General features: G+C 34.4%; 1 long non-coding RNA gene across 1 annotated transcript; it reads right to left on the reverse strand.

The window, feature by feature from the left end:
- Window positions 1–717: 717 nt before the first annotated feature.
- On the reverse strand, window positions 718–3,037 carry LOC117171854. The gene is made up of 6 exons (XR_004466933.1): window positions 2,645–3,037; window positions 1,974–2,383; window positions 1,684–1,905; window positions 1,462–1,599; window positions 1,177–1,339; window positions 718–1,086 (listed from the first exon to the last, which is right to left on the reverse strand). It is a non-coding gene; the product is annotated as an uncharacterized LOC117171854 (long non-coding RNA).
- Between the last annotated feature and the right edge of the window lie 3,355 nt (window positions 3,038–6,392).

Below are 6,392 nucleotides of genomic sequence, written 5' to 3' on the forward strand. Positions count from 1 at the left end.
TTTCCCATTTTAAATATATGGAATTTTCAAGTGCCCGGTAGCACGTGTTAATTTTGGAATTTCGAGGGAAAAAATGAGGATTTCGTTTCTCCGGGAATCGAAGCTTGGGGAGGGGGTCGGGGATCTTGCCTTATAGATCGTAAAAAGTTCTTTGGGCCTCCCTAATTCACATGTTACGTGGCGGTAATTCATATAAAAGTTCTCACTATTAAAATTAAACCGTGAAAATATCGAAAACAAAACGATAATAGAATATAAAATTACAATCTTTCATTCTGTTTCGATTGTTTTTTATAACATTAATCGCTGTAAGTTAATACTAAAACAAACTCTAAAAGCAAACTCTCATCTTATTTTTCGTTGTATATGACACCACTCTAAAATCTAATATCATCAAAGAATACTGAAATCATAATCTTTTTTGTACATTTGTACTCTTTGTACTATATATTTTCTCCTGAATAATGAGAAAATGAGATCTGTCTTCGGTACTAATCAGTATATTTTTATACGTATCCCTTAATAAAAAAAGTGCTTTCTTAAGTAGTTTTGGTCATATTTACTCACGGAAAATAAACGCTGATTTTAAACATAAATTGTAATGAATAAACCCTTTTCAAATCAGATAGGTTCTACACTTGAAATGGCATAATCTTTCCTTAATAAAAAAGAGGGTTTTACACAAAATCTTTTTTATTTTTTTCTCCTAATTTTAAAAACATGAAAAAAATATTTTCTGGAAAACGACACTTTTTTATTCTTCCCTATGTATTTGGAAGGTTTCTGCTAATAGAAGAAAGCCATCCTATCAGCTCTATGTGAGCTAAACCGGTTTTAGTCCAGGATCATTTTGTTCCTCTCAAAATATAATTTTTCAATTTTTTTTGTGAACTATGTAAGATATGGCAAAAGAGTAAGAAATATTTTTGATGCAACTTTTTAGACGTGCAAAATTTTGTTAGAAATATATTAGTGAATGCTGGAACCTTCGCCTTCGCCTTCATGTTGAAGTGGATCAATGTGATCATCTTCCAAAATTTCTTCCTCCATACCTTTGAAAAGCACAATATCAAAGTTCCCTGCAAACTGATGAAAACATATTCTAGTCTTTATTGCAAAATTATCATTTGTGAAGTTTTTTTATTGGTTATTTAAAAAGTAACTAATTTCTCTTACCTCGGGATAAGTTGGGTCCTCGACTGGATCAGTAGAATCTTCGATACGACCAGACGGATCGTCGATAGGTTGAGCCGGATCCTCCATAGTTTCGCCGTTCGTTTTATTTTGAGGATAACTTTTATCCCCCAGATTTGTTTCCTCATCAGACTGGGAGAGAGCTCTGGGAATGGACAAACATTTTTAATAGGATTATTTTGTTGAGTTATAAAAAAAAAGAATGTATTGTTGAATCATTGCGAGAGAGAGAGAGAGAGAGAGAGAGAGAGATGTATACTTTCTTACTCGGGTCTTTTCTAAGGTGTCGGCGTCTTAATTAGGTAATATAGTGTCCAATAAGCCTTGGTGCTTGGCATATAAAATTCTGGATTTGTACCTCAATTAGCGGTGGTTTTGCAGGTTTTGCCCAAATTGCAAATATATCTTAAAAAATGTAATATTTAAGACAAAAATTAGTTCAAAAGTGAAATTCGGAGTACATTTAATATTAAATTGTTTCGTTTATACCTTCAAAGGCAAGTAAGACGCAAGGGTTCAGTGCAGGTCTATCCTTATTATTTATCTTCCTCGTCCTATTGGACACTTTTCCACTTATTGAACTGGCCATTAATACATCCCGCCCAAAAAACTGAAGAGCCAACATCTTAAAATATAAAGCTGGAATTGAAGCACCGAAGAGTACTTTGGTGTACTTATTTTCGATATGTACACGTTTCGTCCAAGATGGATCTGAAAAAATACAAAAAATGAATCAGAAAATGTTAAGTCTCAAAAAGTGAGACGTTAGATTCGCTTACTTTTCCAACTATTTCAGCACCCACGGGAGTAGCATTTCCTGTGCTCTGATAAACGGGTTCCGAACCATTACCACTCTGTTCGTATGAATTTAGTTTAAGTTGTAGATTTAAATTCATAACCATCGTTTCGGAAATCTTTGCATCTTTAGACAGTGATTCATTTTCTAGCCTTCGAATTTTCTTTTTTAATTCGTATATTTCAACTTCGCCGTCGGAATTTTCTTTGTCCGATTCAATTTCATCGGTGTTTAATTTTAATAATTCTTGATTTAAGACTTTGTTAAGCAGCGATGTTTGTGGTGCAATAGTGGAATGTCTTGTGATTATTTCAAAAAAAAATGTTTAAGGGTCATTTCAGACCAATATTTGTAATGAAATTACAAATTTTCGTATTCTGAGACCGACAATATCTTTAAAAAAAATTTTTTGTTTTGTAAATTTTAGGGCTTATTCCGCAATAAATAGTTAATACTGTCTAGGTGCAAAATAAGTTTTTAGCCTCGAATTAGTATTTTTTTTAAACTGAAAACTGAGAACATTGTTTTACAGACTTAGAACGGCCTCGCGGAACCTCTAAACAATTTTCTTCTGAATTTAAAAAAATTGATGACTGTATTTTTTCATAAAAATGAAACAATTTAGAGGGTACTTTGCAAAATTCAAAAACTCACTTTCTTCATAACCACAGGGTTAGTGCCTTCGTTGCTACCCACTGCACTCTTTAATAATTTCTTGATTTCCACTTCCCCGTCGGAATGTTCTTCGTTTAATTCGATTGCATAAGTATTTAATTGCAATCAATTCTGATGTACGGCTTCCATCGGTATAGCTATTTTTGGTGCAACTGAAGTTCCATCTTTTCTGTTGAAAGTCTAAAGAGGTTAGAAATTAATTATTTACAATCTATAACTTTTTAGTTTCTGTCTCATTCTAAATTGAATCCACCCTGAATATCTTAAATTTTCTTCATAACTTTCACCGCATTTTCAGCTTCGTGAACTTGTGCTTGGATTTTGAGTGGCTGCGTTAAGGGACTGAGCAGTTTTCCTGCTTTCAGGCTTTGCAACCTTTGGGTTAAAATTGTTCTAATTGCTCGCTTAAAGTAAAATAAATAATGAAAAGTCAAATGCTAGCACGTCCACAATCGAAATTCCCAAATTTCTTTGTATCAAATGTTTGGACTTTTTTTTAGCTTTTCTTGGGTCGTAGTGCCGATTTTTGCGCTCCAATACTTTTTTGTAAATACAAGTTTCCAGTGGAGGTGCGGGCTCACTTAAACAGGATGTCCCAGGCTCAAGTGTCCGGACTTATATAGCTGCATAAAAATAAAAATAATAAATCGAAAATTCCTTTTCCAAAAATCAGTTGAAGTTTTAGTTTTTGAGTTATAAAATATTTAAGCTGGACCAATCAGGAATGCGGTATAATTAATATCGCAACGCCTACTCAGCGCTTACTTCAAGAACACTGCGTTGGACTCCCGCTCACAGAGAGACGGCTCTTTATACCGAATTCTTGATTGACCCAGCTTGAATATTTTATGACTTAAAAACTAAAACTTGAACTCATTTTTGAAAAGGGAATTTTATATTAATTTTGTTTAATTTTATATAGCTCTATAAGTCCTGTCAATTAAGTCTGGTACACCCTGTAAACAATTTTTAAAATTTTTTAATTAAACACGACAGAATTTTGGGCCTTTTTTCGGCTCTTGAATGCGCCAAAAACCAATTGCTAAAAACTGCCCCTATTAACAACATAACTATGTAAAAACTTAAATTCGGAAAAAGCAAAGCACACCAGAATTATTGGCTTATATCGGGTTCGTGAATGCACGAAAAAAATACTAACAAGTACTCCTATGTGCAAAACAATCACCCCCTTGCCAAAATTAAAATCTGAAAAAAATGCTTCCGAATTTCGGGCTTTCGAATGCACTACAAAAATTGTTTTAAAAAAACACCCCTATGTATAAACAACCACCACTTAGTAAATACTCAAACCAAGAAAAAACAAAATACAAAGTAGTGTTAGGCTTCTATCAGGCTCTCGAATGCTTGTAATTTTTTTTGCAAAAACAACACCTACATCTAAAAAATCAAACAACTATCTATGAATTGGAATTTGAGTTTTCAAGAAGCCCTAAAATCAGAGAATCTATTAACCCTATACAATTCCGAATAAAGATAATTTACCCACAAATTCGTACTGACGGTGTACCGATGGTTGGTTTTTGGCGTTAATGTTTAGTCCCCAAAATCGAAGTTAGTATTTTTTGAGCTCAAAAATCAGGGACTCTATTTACACTGTAAAATTCTAAAAATATTTTTTTTTGGCAAACTCATACCCACCTGGTATAAAAGGGTTGTTTGATAACGTTCAGGATAGGGCCCCAAAAATTGGAGTTGACATTCTTTAAAAGTTCAAAAATCCGATACTCTTTTGACTATGGTTGGGCTTCTCAAAAATACAAAGATCGATTTTCTATCTCTAACCCTTTACGCCAAAAATCCAACCCCTCGGTACACCGTCAGTACGACTTTGCCGGAAAATTATCTTTACTCGGAATTGTATAGGGTGAATGGAATTTCTGATTTTGTGACTCCTTGAAAATTCCAAATCGAATCTATAGATAGGTGTTTGATTTTTTAGATGCAGGGGTTGTTCTTGCAAAACAATTGAAAGCCTTCGTGAACCTAAGAAAAGCCCAACACTACTTTCTATTTTTTTCCATGTTTTGAGTTTTTAGCAAGGGGGTGGTTTTTTAAAATTTTGTGTGGTGAATTCGAGAGACCAAAGTAAGCCCAAATTCTTATGCACTTTTTTTGCAGATTTTATTTTTGGCAAGTGGGTGGTCTTTTGTACATAGGAGTGGTTTTAGGAAAATTTTTTTTCGTTTATTTGAGAGCCAAAAATTTGCTGAAAAGTCCGATTTTAAGTTTTTATATAGGAGGTAGTTTTATTGTGAGTAGGGGTGGTTTTTGAAAATTCGTTGGTAGCGCATTCAAGAACCCAAAAAAGCCTAAAATTCTGTCCTGTTTCATTTTAATTTTTTTTTCATTTTTATATAGTGGAGGCGCTGGCTTGAGATAAGATTGGCAATACAGCCCAAAAAAGCCCAACATTTTGATATAAATAAATTTAGGAATGTTGATTGTGGAGGTGCTAGCTTAATGGACCCATTTTACTTGAAAGAATAGCAAAATGCAAATGTTGCTCGCAATTGTAGAATTGGAACAGAGTACGCTATAAATATTTGCATTTATATATTCTTTAAGGGCGTACAATCTCTAAATTGAATTACCTCATTTTAATCCTGTTTAGAATGAAATCTGTATTCGGATTAAAAAAATGGTTAATTTTAATACTTTCTGTGCTAAGTGATTTTTTCCAATGCTTCGGTTAAAATAAACAAAAAATAAAAACGTTTTGCAGAAAAAGTATTAAAACTAACTAAATTTTTCTCCCCGAATACCGATTTTCTTTAGAACAGGAATAGGCTGAAATGATCCAAAGTGGATATCATTCTAGTATTTATGGAGTAAAACGAAATAAATAGATTGCAAGGTTAGGGTTTAGCTCCACAGCCCTTAAGGCCATGTGATGAGTATAACAGCAGATCAAGTCAGCCCTAAGATCAATATTTTTTCACCCATATTGAAAAATAAAAGTTTAAATAATGCGGAAATTTTTTTCGGGAAATGTTAATAAATATTAAAGGATCGTTTGTGGCCTTGCAAAGAGTAGGAGGAAGCAAAAAGTTTATTCATGCAAATAATGATTATCGACGGACACATTTAGGTTTTACAGCAGAAGTTTGACTTTTAACTTTCGCTGACGGTAATCATGCAATGTGTTTTACCCTCAGACCCCTACAAGTTCGAAGTTGTCATGGACATAGGAAACACAGGAGTAGGCTGCCATCCTAACTTGGGTGAGCTGGGTTGAATCTACGGGAGGGGGGAGAATTCCATGAGTGGGGAGGGCCGCCATCTTACGATGTGCCATTTAATTTTGCGCACGAGCATTTTTGCCGACAAACTGTGCATAAAAATATAAACATGTGGGCGCTGCCATGTAAGTCGCGGGACATCAAAAGGTGGCGGACCTCCCCCCTCATTGCATCACCCCCGCAATGGCATGTCTAGTCCCTTGTTTCCTATGTCCATGGAAATTGTCTACTTGCTGCGTGAGTGCTGCTTTGACACAGCTGATACCAGACTGATACGTATGTCACACGAAATATGTTTATTTGCATTTCAAGTGCAAGCATTAGTATTTGTATTGTTTGTGCATAATGTTCGTGAGCGATTTTTGTTGTTTTGCCCCACATTGATAAATATAAGCCTTATAACTAGCCCATTGACAACATTGCAAATTGCTTGCAGGAAAGGTTACCAAGTCTTCCAGAAACGAATC

Source organism: Belonocnema kinseyi, chromosome 1, assembly GCF_010883055.1.
Source record: "Belonocnema kinseyi isolate 2016_QV_RU_SX_M_011 chromosome 1, B_treatae_v1, whole genome shotgun sequence".
Lineage (NCBI taxonomy): Eukaryota > Metazoa > Arthropoda > Insecta > Hymenoptera > Cynipidae > Belonocnema > Belonocnema kinseyi.